The sequence below is a fragment of the Fusarium keratoplasticum genome, chromosome 5 (assembly GCF_025433545.1).
Source record: "Fusarium keratoplasticum isolate Fu6.1 chromosome 5, whole genome shotgun sequence".
Lineage (NCBI taxonomy): Eukaryota > Fungi > Ascomycota > Sordariomycetes > Hypocreales > Nectriaceae > Fusarium > Fusarium keratoplasticum.
The window spans coordinates 814,427-826,814 of record NC_070533.1 but is presented as its reverse complement, the minus strand read 5'-3'; the positions used below and the strand labels follow the sequence as shown (position 1 = coordinate 826,814).

Genomic DNA, 12,388 nt, shown 5'->3' with positions numbered 1-12,388 from the left:
ACGCCCCGTGCCATAAGATTTTTGTTTTCGACGCCCGGTCCGTCTCCGCCCAGAGAGAAGAAGAGAAAATACAGAATGGAGAGAAGAAACAGAACAACAAAGCAGAGCGAGTCTGAGAGGCTGCGTCCATACCCTGAAAAAGAGCCCAACGAATGACCAAGGCAGGGTGCCGCAGTGACATGCTGTGATTCCAAACATGAACCTCTCCAGACTCCTCATCCCCTTCATGCCCCAGAGGGTAGAGCGCTCGCGCCACGTAGTGTATGTAATTCTTGGTCGAGCTCCGCCCGTGGGAACCGACATGAAAACCGCAAAAACAGAAAATTGCAGACCCAAATGTGAATAACGCCGTTGTGCCGATGGATATAGTGGTCATTAAGGACATGACGATGTTTCCCATCTGCTGATGAAGTCCAGGACAAAAATGGGGGGTATCAAAGATGAATGTAGTTACTGATGAAGTAATATGTGCGCGCGGTATGGTAATGGTGGTGGTAAATCGTTGCGTCAGCCCAATCTAGGGCCGAGGTTGTCGAGCTAGCAAGCATCAAGCGAGCTCTTACTTATACTTGAGCGGGTGTTGGTGTTTGGGCGCCTCGGTCTCGAGACATCCAGGCGAAGAGGTCCGCACGGCTGCCTCCGACACCGATGATGGAGGCGGCTGAGGACTCGACGGCAGGGCGGTTGGCCGTCTCGCGGGGCTCGAGCAGGAGACTCTTGCGGTAGTAGCTGACCTGCACGTTGCCCTCGTCGGTATCACGGACTTGGCTGATCTGAGACGAGATCCAGTCCTGCATGTCTGGCACCTCGGTCAGTCGGTAGGGGATCTGGAATCGCTGAAGCTCTCCAATGATCTTAGCGGTGCGGGCGTGCTTGTCAAAGTTGACAATGGTAATACCGCCAGCACCAGCCTCCTCCGATTCGTGGCCAATCGACATCTGCTTGGTGGCTGGGTTGCCAATGTCGACAAATGTCAAGTCGGTCAGGTACATGCCAAGGAATGGCAGGCAAGGGGGGACGTGGTCGTGGAGACGAGTTCGCAGGACCTTGTTGTTTTGAGAGGGCTCAACAAGGGCCTGGAGGTTTCGAAGCATCTCCTTACGCTTGGTAGAGATGATGTCCCAAGTCTTTCGAAGACGGCTGATGGTGCTGCTGTTCAAGATGCAGATGATGGCCATGAGTCCATCATAGTTGTGGAGCTCAAGGCACTGGTGTGCGATCTTGATCCAGTGCTTGATGACCTGGGCGCGCTTTTTGACTTCTTGCTGCTGAAGAATGGTCTCAGCGACAAGGTTGGAGAGATCAGTCGACAGAGATGACATGGCCTTGACATTGGGGGCGTCGACGCCCCCCTTCTTCATCCACTGAGAGGCAAGGAGCTCCTCGGGAAGAATGGAGCAGAAGATGGTCATCTGCTTAATGGTCAATTGACGTGCCAGCTCCAGAGGATCAAAGTCGAGGATGCTGGGCTGAGCGACGCCCATCTTGAAAGCAGTGAGGAGGTTGAGCTGGCCCTTGGTAATGGCAGGGATAGGCAAGGGGGTCTCGGCTGGCACGTATTGCCCAATTGACGTGTTCGTCTTGCCCATTGATGAGACAAGCCGAGGCACCAGCGAACCCTCGCCTGAAACCCGCTGCGCAAGCTCATGCAGGCGTCGGCCGGCCGAAGGCAGAACAGAAGCAAGCTTAAACTCGGCAAAAGGAATGATCAGGTCCAGAGCCTGTCGGTCAGTCTCATCGCGCCAGTGGGACTCGAGCCAGCCCTTGAAAGCATTGTATACCCTCAATCGAACTGGTCCAGCCACATGCGGCGAGTCGTGGACGTAGTCGAATCGCTCAATTAGTGCTTCTGCCAGTCGCACCGGAGAGCAGAAAAGTCGGAAGGTGAGGTAGAAAGTAGAGACAAACATGGCGTCGGGAGTGGACTCATGGGTGGTGAGGCGCTCAACAAGAGCGGGAAGAGAGCCGCCAGTAACTTGGCCCTCCTTATTGAACATGAGCTCATGAGCGAACGTCTTCTCCATGAGTCTTGACTCGACGTCAACTTCCTCGGTCTGAGAAGAGCTTCCAGCATTGCTGAGGTTGGAAATGGAAGGTTGTTTGCGGGGAGCCAGAGTATGGTCGGGCGTTGTAGCTCGAGTAGAGGACTGCGAAACAATGCTGACCTCGGAGTCTCGGCTCAGATATGTGGCGCTGCTGCCAGCGCTGGAAGCGACCATGCTCTCAAAGCGAGAGGTCGAATTGAAGTCGTTGTCGTGGCTGGTGTTGTCGATAGGGCTAAAATCTTCACCGCTGGGCAGCAAGCTGGTGGAGAGCTTGGGAAGAGGAGGAAGCGAGGGTCGGAGAGAGGAGACGGAAGAGGCCATGCTGGACAGCTGGTCGTCATTTACTGAGGAACGTCGAGAACCGGCGGGTGAAGGGTGGGCGGTCTGCTCGTCGGTAGGAGTCGTAACCTGGGGGACTTCAGGTAGCGGCTTGTCAATCGCGACAACAGTCAGTCGTCGAGGTGCGGGAGTAGAGGAGCCTGAAGTACGATTCGACTCGGCCACGCTGGCGGTCTCGGTGGGATCAGCGACCGATGGGGTCCTGGCGCGCTCCTCGGTCTCAATCTCAATGTCGAGAATGCTTAGATCAATGCCCAGGCTGCTCGTCTCAAGCTCAAACTCAAAATCGCCAATGCGCTCAATGGAAGCCTTCGCCTTGGCGACGCAGTCTCCTGCAGCTCTAACGCAGCCGGTGGCCGAAGCGAGAAGCATGCTATTATCGTGCGGCATGATCAGATCAGCCTCTTCGGATGCAGCGTTGACCAGGGTATCGCGGGCGGAGAAGACGAGGTCCTGAATTCGCTCAAACATTGTGGCACGCGCTTGGGCGAGAGCCTCGGAACTGGAGTTAATGTGGTCATAGACACCGTCGATAACAGCCAGCAGCTCACCACCGGAGAGTGCAGATTGCCGGATGGCCGAGGCGAGTTCTGGTCGGGACTGAGATTGAAGATGGAGACGGCCGATGAAGGAGCCGAGGTGGGACAGGAAGGTATCGTGGCTCCGGTTCAGACGCTCAGTGACGAGATGATGGGCTCTGGACACCGATGATGGTCCAGCAAAAGAAACTCTGTGTGAAATGCTGGCAGACAGGCGGTGAGTCTGGGCCATGCTTCCCTGGGACAACCTGTGAGAGCTCGGGCCATTGGGAGAGCAGAGAGACGAGAGGCGCTTATTCAAGATGGCCGACGTCTGGGTGCTCTCACTCGACTCAGAGGCTACAACACTTGTGGCGGCCTGGGAGTCGGTGTCGTTTACGGCGCGATGGCTTTGATCGTCAAAGGTAGATTGGTCGGCTGGCGGCGTCGGAGGAACGTACGACTCTTCGAGCACCGTATCCATGATGCTGACGGCCGAAGGAGCACGCGCTCTCCGGTCCTCTTCAAGTACATCCATAAAGCGGACGCCCTTGGTAACGATTCTGAAGGCCTTGAGGATCATTTCGTCGATAATATCGTTAACATCCTCGGCCGGGGCACTCTCAAGACGCTGTGTCTCTTGTAGCCGCTTGGCCGTCTTAACCAACGATGATAGCTCGGAAAGAAGAGACTTGCGGCACTTTCGCAGAGGATCACTCCTCTGGATAAAAGGCGATTCTCGGTTCAGGCAATTGGTGCGCTCCTGTGCATGACGGTTAGGTACAAGGTGATTGAGTGGCGGACGAGGTTGGGGACGCCATGTAAGCGCCAGGGTAACTTACCAATAGGAATCGGACGCCAGCAATGATACCCTTCATGAACTCTTGGTTGCCAAACATCTCCCTATCATTGATGGTGGTGCTTCGAAGCAGATCCCAAAAGTTCAAGAGGGCCTTGAGAAGGTTGCACATGTCCTCAGGCTCATAGGCCTCGCAGTAATTGGTCGGTAGCCAGCCACGGGCGCCCGAGACCAGCAGCGTGCCGTCGGCCCATCCATTGGTGTGGATTGAGTGTACCAGAATGACATCGCCCTCGTTGAGCGGTAACGTCACGCTCGAGTCGGACATGGCATAGCTGGGGTTGAAGGGGTAGAAGGCTCGCAGGAAGTTGTGGAATACGGGAGGAGGAGTGTACTGAGGCGACTGGGGCGAGAGGTCCTCCTGCGAGCCATTGGGAGTAGCGGGTGGTGTCATTTGGGATTGTGAGTAAAGAGTCGTGTCGTTGTCCGAAGTCGATGAAGCATCTCCAGACGTATCGGTTCGGGCCTTGGCGATGGTTAGAGGAGCCACCTGGAGACTGGCTCGCATGGGTTGGTCGCTCAGCATTGCGATTGCCGCTGACAATCGGAGGCGTCGTTTAGATCATCGGGTAGCGTTTCGGCCGGTGGGTTTGAGCAACCACCCGAACCAAAGGTCCGTCCGTTTCTATTCTTGTATCTCCTTCCCTGGTCGATGCAGCGCGCGTCTGTGCCTTGGTATCCAAGAGAGAATTGAGATTGAGGTGATGAAGCTGGCCGAGTCGGATGTGGGCGATCGATTTGTGATTGTGGTTGTTGTTGTAGTGGTGTAAGTCGTACTGAGAGGTTTACACTGGGCCGCGGATGAGGAAGGATTGAACCACGGAAAGAGGCAGGAACGAACTCGAGGGAGGAGGCTCGGTTTGGTTGGCTAGGCAAGAGAAGAAAAAAAAGTCAGTCACCTGGGAGTTGGATTTGTGATTGTTGTGTTTCTGCAGGAAACACTACAGGAAGCATTTGGAATGAAGGGAGAAGGCGTCGGGTGGGCTGGAGGGGGTAATGGGTATGTAGCTGTCAAGGAATGCCAGGATCGCAGGGGGGGCGCAGAAGACACTGCAAGACTTGCAGGCGGCGTTCGCAAGGCGTTGCAAAGACGTTTTTAGAGGAGGGGTTGCAAAAAAGACGTTGTGTGCACCGGACTGAACTCGGCTGCGGAGACGGTCCAACTCTGTCTGTCTGTTTGCCTTGTCTTGTCTGTCTCTCCCTCTCCTTCTTTCCAAAAAGCAAAGCCTGGGCCACAAGTCGATGTGTTGGACAATTGCGCCTCTCGGCTCACCCACGGACTCAAAGCTAAAGCACGGTCTTGTTTCGCCTGAATGGTGCGTCTGTCTTCGATATATGATGCGTTTCTGTGCGTCCCGGTGCCAGATGGATGCTTGAACGTCTGTGTTCGTGCATTGCCAGTGGTCGTGCGTACATGCGTAGTTGTGGGGGGAGGGCAGATGGGATGATGCGGTGTAGTGCAATCAATGTGTTGCATTGACTTGACTGAGACTGTCAAGTTGCTTTGCCTGCTCGCTTACCTTTTTGATGGCAAAAGAAAAGACCCAAGTTTCCCAGTTCAAAGAGAAGCAATCGTCGTCGTCGTCGTCTTATTATGTCGATTGAGTGAGCGACTCAAGAGGTTGTCGAAGTGACCAAGAGTTGATGGAATGAGAGGAACCGAATTAGGTGACAGGGGGTGGGTTCGAGTGAACAAGACAGCAAAGGTTGGTCAGCCTGCGACGATGAGAGCTCGATAAAGCGAAGGTCGATGAGGATGGATGGATTAGTCGAGAGTAATAGATGGTGTCGAAAGATTTGAGTTGAGTCGAGTGGAGATGTCCAAGCCCAAGCACACACAAGTCGAAGCTGAGTGAGTGAAGTTGTACGAGACGAGTCGAGGTCGGGTCGAGGGGAAGAGATGGGAAAAAAGAGATACCACACGCAACGTCGGGGTCTGGGGGAATGCGGTGGTGTTATCACCTTACTCGGTACCCTTCTGGTGGTCTTGATTGCCAGTGGCTCTGGTGCTCTTCTGGGTGTCTTCTTCTCTTGGTGGCCACACCCACGCCTTTCGTCAGTGAGTGTGGGACCCTCGCCGTGCCCAGGGGGCCTAGCAGTCCCAAGTGGGAGTCCCAAGTTCCAGGGGGTGGAGGAGTAACGGACGGGTCAGAGTGGGTTTGCATCCAGGGCAAGGTCAACGGGAAGATAACCCCACGCCCCCTTGAGTTCTCTCTGCCGCAGGGGCTCCATGCTGGATGGCAGAACGAGGCAGAGAAAAGATGGTGGTGATGATGGGTGGCGCTGGATGCCCGCAAATGCCCAAGCTCCCACCAGACGGGAGGGAGTGTGTCCTCGGTGGGGGCACGGCCAACCGACCAGACCAGCCCAGCAGTGGAGTCCCCAGGGGCAGCCGCTAGAAAGGAGCTAGCTCCTCCATGGGCCCCCTGTCCCTGGGCTGCTAGTGTTCAGGGGACAAGGGCTTCGAGGACCCAGGGACCCGGCAAGCGGCCAAGGGAAGCTTTCCAGGGCTCTCTCAAGGCCAAGATGTGATCCTGAGAGAGGACGAGGATAGAGCAAGGCGTGGATGGACCCCTTTCCGCGCTCCAGTTGAACGGGTTGACGAGCGCAGGTGTGTGTCTGTGTGTAGGATGGTGTCTAAACCATCAACCTCCTAGGGAGGATAGCTGCGCGGTACATCTCTCAAGGGCGTCATATCATCATGCACGCACAGTAGATAGATGCAGCCCAGAAAAAGAGTAATCCACAAGCAGAGCTGCTCGCAGGCAGGTGCGGTGGTGTAAGGGCTGGATCACATAGCACCTCCCGTACCAAATGACGATTGGATCCGTCACAAGGATGTTTGGTTCCACCCCGTGAGCTCTCTCTTGTCGTCGTAACCCAGCCTGCACAGGACATGTGCTGTGTTGCCGCCTTTGCACGTCTTCCTAGTGGACGGTCTCTGGGCTGCTTCATTCGACTGTCCATCTCGCAGAGCTTCTCTCTGGACGAGCTTTAATGGAACCGGGAAATTTGGGCGGCTTTCTCATCAGCTCGTGGCAGCCAACCTGATAGCTGGAGCGGCTAGGGTGGTTGATAGCTTCATCACGGGGAATATCTCTAGCTCGTGTCCTAGGGTGACGGACTCTCGGATTGGATGCCACCATCGCTCGCGGCAGCTTGCAGCGCTTCCCCCAAGGTTGCCTGCGAACGGGATACTACTCCCCAGACTTGCTTGCTTGAAAAGGCCATTTTCAGGCCAGGAACTCATCGGCCACCATCCGGGCCCATGGCCGCCATCTGCCATCTGCCACGCGCAGCTCAAGCGTTGGGCGTCGGACCATGCCTGATGTCGTCAGTCTTCGTCAGAAACTCCCAGGACCCATACCTCGAGCGAGCCTGAAGAGGTGATGATCGCTTCTGGTGCCGGGTAGCTTGGGTAAAACTCGTTCACCTCCACTTGAGAATCCATACGATGTGCAGACCGCAGTAAGCAGGGCAAGTTCCAAAGAGAATCATTCGGAAAGAGATCGAGTCGTGCGACCAACTCCCTCGTATTGGTTCTCCTGTCTCTTGCTCCCTTCCACTAGTCGTGCTCTAGCTTGCTTGTTCCTGAGTTGGCCTGCAGACAAGCTGCTGCAAGATGCACAAACCAATGCCTTCTCCTGCGTCTCGCTTCAGCACCCTGACGGGGCCACAGTCCCTTTGCTGAGATCTGACGATACCTCAAGGGTCTCTGACGCTTTCATCGCGCCTGGGCCTTTCACGTCGAGGGCTAACCCCTCCGCTTGGGCTGCACCGCACTGAGGACTGGTGACCTGGGATGCTGATGATCGTCCAACCCTACACAGCCCGGGTGAGATGTCATCGCCTGTCGACTGCCGGACGGAAAAACCACGAGGATCTGCTTGGTGGAACCGTCGTCACCGTCACCGTCGCCGTCCCCTTTCCTGAGCATCTGTAACGAGGCCATGTCCCAGCCACGAGACCTCTCAGCCGCAGGCTATTGCTGTCACCGTCTATCCGCCAAGTGAGCCCGCGCTCAGCATGGACCAGCAGCAACAACAAGCCCGGACCTTACCATCATCGAGAGTAATCACTTTTGACTGACTCTTGTCCTTCCCTCCCTGCATGGTGAGTGCTTTGGCCATGGCGGATCGATCTGCCCCCGGTTTTGGAATATGCAAGACAGACTCGAGACACGGAGTCAGATCCAACACAGCCAAACACCAGCGAGGGCGCTCCCGTTGGCCGTCCGTCTCCGTCTCCGATTCCGCGGCCGACTTGGAACGTCACGTCACGTCGGCGGTTCTCTAGCCGTTGGTCTCTGTCGCCAAAAGCAAACGAGGCTGGCCGAGTTGCGAATTTCCCCATATTGTTTGATCGTCGTCATTTGAACCGCCGCTCAATCGCGTCCCCGCCGTCGACCGTCTAGACGGCTCCGAGACAGCCTCGAGTGCTTCCATCCACCGGTGGCCCAAATTTTAGCCTGCCATCCGGCGCAAAGTTAACCGCACCGCGCTGCTGTGGTCTCGCGATGGCGCAACAGGCCGACGTTGCACCCCTTTCTTCTGTCCTTCTACGCATGGTTCTGGTGCGCCAGGCGGGCTGTCTCCCAGGCACTCGGCGTCATTGGAGCCATGAGCCAAGATTGCTTCTCATCTCACTTCCCCGGCCGTCCAAACACGATCCGGCCGGGCCACGTTTGACCATGGCCCGTCTCAGTTCTCCTTGAAATGACTGTTTCTGTCATGCTTCTGTCATGCGCTAGTTGGATTTGCTCCGAAAAACAGGGTGTCTGATCAGATAGAAGACACGTCCAGTGCACGCTTGTAGATGACTTGTGAGATATGGTTCAGGATAGGCTGGGCTGTGCAGGCCGCCCGGAGGCACTGCTGGAGAAGGCTCGTGCAAGATATAATGGTATTGATGAATCTCCTCTGCGGCGCCGCCACGGGAGAAACGCCCAAACCGGTAACCGTACTCTGAGGGCGTCGAGACTCACCGGATGCTCTAGATCAACGGCCGACAACGCGATGTGGCGTTTGACGTTGACGTTTCCAACTGCTGTCGGGTCGGGTGGGCAGTGACGGCATTGATGGACTGCCAGCTTCCAGGGCGCAGGCCCACCCGCACCTTCTTGCTCAGGCCCACCCGCACCTTCTTGCTCAGGCCTTCTAGATTCTGGTTCTGAGGTTCATGCCTGCCTCAGGCCCTAACGTTACTCCCTACGGCCCCTAGCCCCGCTTCTAGGTTGGTTCGGGCAACGCTCTGTCAACAAGCAGGCATCTTCTCTGCTATGACTGTTCAAGCTCGGGCAGTCAATTTACAAGATGCCAATCATCCAGAACCCGCATCATCGCGTGGTGCCGTATCACCTGGAGAACCGTGCCCAAGTCACGTCTGGAGAGCAGAGCCACCAATTACAGCTGTATTGTTCGGATTCTCGCCGTCGATGGTCTGCCACTCCAGCAAGGATGACCCTTTGCCCTCGTTGACGGCCCGTCGCGGGAACTCCATCAGTGCTTTTGGGTTCAACGCTTCAAGGCTTTGCGTCGCTGTTCTCTTTGCTTTTTGCCTTGACGGAATCCATCCCCGCTTCACTCAAGGCTCGAGAACAGACCGTTAGTCCCGGCCAATTGCTCAAGGCTCTCCCTCGGCCATGGTACGCTAACAATTAGTGCCACGAACCGACGCAATCCTCCCACACCCTCTCACCTCTGACTGCCAGGGACCGCTGGCCTGCCAAAGCTGCCAAGCCAGGGGCGCCGACAGCGTCCCTGACTCGACCCTTGTTTCCGAGAAGCTTCCCCCGGTTCCATGTACCCAGAGCCGACGTTGGTCTGTCTGGACCGGATCCCTCCCTATACCTGTCCCTGCTATGCCGTCTAGGTTGCAGATTGCAAAACGGCAAGATGGAGCTTGCTCCGCGTTCAACAGGTAAGAAGGCTCTCACCGCTGGACAAGCGGGTTTTTGATGAGGGAACGATCCACTAATGCTTTCACTTCAGATCAATTGACAGCTTGACAGCCTCAGCTCAATATAGTGCCCCGGACTGTCAACCAGGGACAGCCTTGCCCTTGTGTCTAGGATCCCTTCGCCCTGGAATCGTTGCCATTTCGCAGGTCTTCAGAGTACTCCTTACCGCTCTTCATTTTGTACTCCCGGCGCATTATCCGGAGGTTTTGGAGAGATGGTGGACCTGGATAAGACAGAAGGGCCAACATGTGTTCAGTGCCGAGCATGTCCGATGTGCGCTCCGTGAGTCAGTTCTCCAGTTGCCGCCCACTCAGATCTGGTGCAGTGCTTCAATTGAAGCTTGTTGTGGCGCATACGATCTAGCCTTGAACCAGCCAAGGGCTGTATCGTATCACGGAACGCTTCCCTCCTCTTGCGAACTGTTCCGCTCCGAAGCTCAGTGTGCCCATCATCCACTAAAATCTCATCAGCACAGTCCAGGGAATGTGTTCAGCTCACCAGCTTGTCGGGAGCGGATCGATCGATCTCTCTTGGCAGTTGCAGCAATTCGCCCTTCCGCGTCCAGAGCCAGGGACCGAGGCAGCAATGATACCGAAATGAGTGGCTTCGATTGCTTTGCTGTGCGGTGGCTTTCTCTGACCCGTGGGCATACATTTCGCACTTGATCAACCAACGAGTTGGATTTCGAGTTCGCAACCCCGAGGTCCACACCTAGCAAACAATCCGATCGGGCAAGGCGAATCCCGCCATTGCGCAGAGATAACAGCAGCTTGGCTGCGTTTCAGTCAAGTCAGGCATAACTCCCAACAGCATTGGAAGGAGAAGAGCTGCCTGCGGGCCCATTCTTCTGCTTAGAGAGATGTTTGTTGCCTATCTATGGTCTACTTTTGGCCGTAGCTGAACCTCATCCAACGGCACTACAGGAGGATGCAATCCCCGAGCTTACTTGATTATCGGGCTAGCTTAGCCATGGCTTCTTGCGCGAATCCGATCGACAAGACGGCATTTGATCCTTCAAGAGGCATCCTAGTTGGATGTTGGCAAAGAAACTGCTCGACCAACGGCAGTCAAGGCTTTTTTTGCTGACAGCACGCCAGCAACGAAAGCAGTTTTTAGTCCGTACGGAGGACTCCGCAAGCTTCAGAGATTTCTTGTCGAGTGTTTCAATCAATGACTCTTGGGACTTTGAACCCACTGTCGGGAGCCGCTCTCCCCACTCAATTACATTCTACCGAGGATTCCTTGAGCTCAAAGCCATGCATCTGACCCCGGCATCGTGAAGAGGCACTAGGCAACGCGCATAAGGAGGAGCCGGTGGTTTGGATAGAGCGCGTCTGGACCCTTGCTGGAGTCGGTCGTCAGCAGATCCCCTTGCAGACAGTCGATGTCACGTTATCGCAATCGACTGCTTCTACCCGGAGCAAACTCAGGACGCATCTCGCCAACAGAGCAGGCATGTTTGACTGCCACTCGGACTGTTGGTTGATCAAGCCTTCAAGAGCTGTCACAATAGGATTTTTCTCGACATGTTTGCTCTTGGAAGCAAGCCACCAACAGGGGTCACACCTGGTCAATGGCCCCACCCCTGCCAAACTTGTCACATTGAGCTTTGGACCTCTAACCAACCCAACAACCCTGTGACGGCGCGCCGTCCCGCGGCCGGAGGTTCGTGAGAGAACCGGCTTGAAGGGATAGTTCGCTCGGACTTGACCTCCCGTCAATGATGGCACGCTTCATGACGATTCTCAACAATCATGCACAGAATGATAGCCATTGTTTCGGATTTTCATCAATGGAGCTGAAAAAATCCCAAAAGATGGGGGAGTGCAACAAGGTCCCGCACTACTGCAGGGCCAACTGACCGCTTGGGTCGATACGCAGGGGAACACGCAAGGTAAAAGTCTCCTGAAGACTTTTCAACTGGAGCAGCATCAAAATCTTCTCTGATCCCACAGCGGGTTTTGTATGACCCGTCCCGCCGGGACGGCATCGGTTGACCCATTGGAGAAGACCTGTGCATGGATGGGGATAGATCTGGGTCCGGATGCAACGGCGAAGGCCCTTCCCTTCCTGGTCAACCTCGAGGACGAGTCTTGCTGGGATTCTCAGCGGGCCGACGGAGTCTAAGCAACACCGCTCTTCTCGACACTCCGTTCGGAGTCTTGAACTTTACCTCCATGTGAGAACCGGCAGGGTTCTCACCGTCGCTTTCAGCGCTTGTTAGCTTTGGCTCTGAGGCGAGCCTGTACGGGCCGGAAGACAGGGACCAGGTGTGCCTGTCCCGTCCTTCGTACAACACCCACATCCTGTCAGGAGGTGAACCTCTCGGGTCTGCGGATCGACTGGCACGCCGATCACTCGCAACCTCACCCTTCTTTGGAACGTGATGGTCGTATGGCCACAAGCAAACACGCAGGTTAGATGTCCCTTTTCCGTGTTGACGAGAAAATTGCTGGGTTGAAAAGCCACATCTGGTGAGCCAAAGAAGGTTTTGCTAGTGATTGCAAGCTACCGTACGCATCGCCTTGAAGAGGGAAAAGCCAGCCGCTATTCATCTCCCAACACAATAGGCACGGCTCACAACTTTACGCTAGAGATTTCTGCATCTGGTTACGGATCCTCCGACTCATCAAACGTTCCCGTACTGCTTCGTAAAAAGACAATGGCA

General features: G+C 55.6%; 1 pseudogene across 1 annotated transcript, besides 1 other annotated feature; it reads right to left on the bottom strand.

Moving 5' to 3' along the window:
* Positions 1–563: 563 nt before the first annotated feature.
* NCS57_00691800 lies at positions 564–4,296 on the bottom strand (annotated as a pseudogene). Its single transcript has 2 exons — positions 3,745–4,296; positions 564–3,665 (listed from the first exon to the last, which is right to left on the bottom strand).
* Positions 564–4,296: a sequence feature.
* Positions 4,297–12,388: the final 8,092 nt, after the last annotated feature.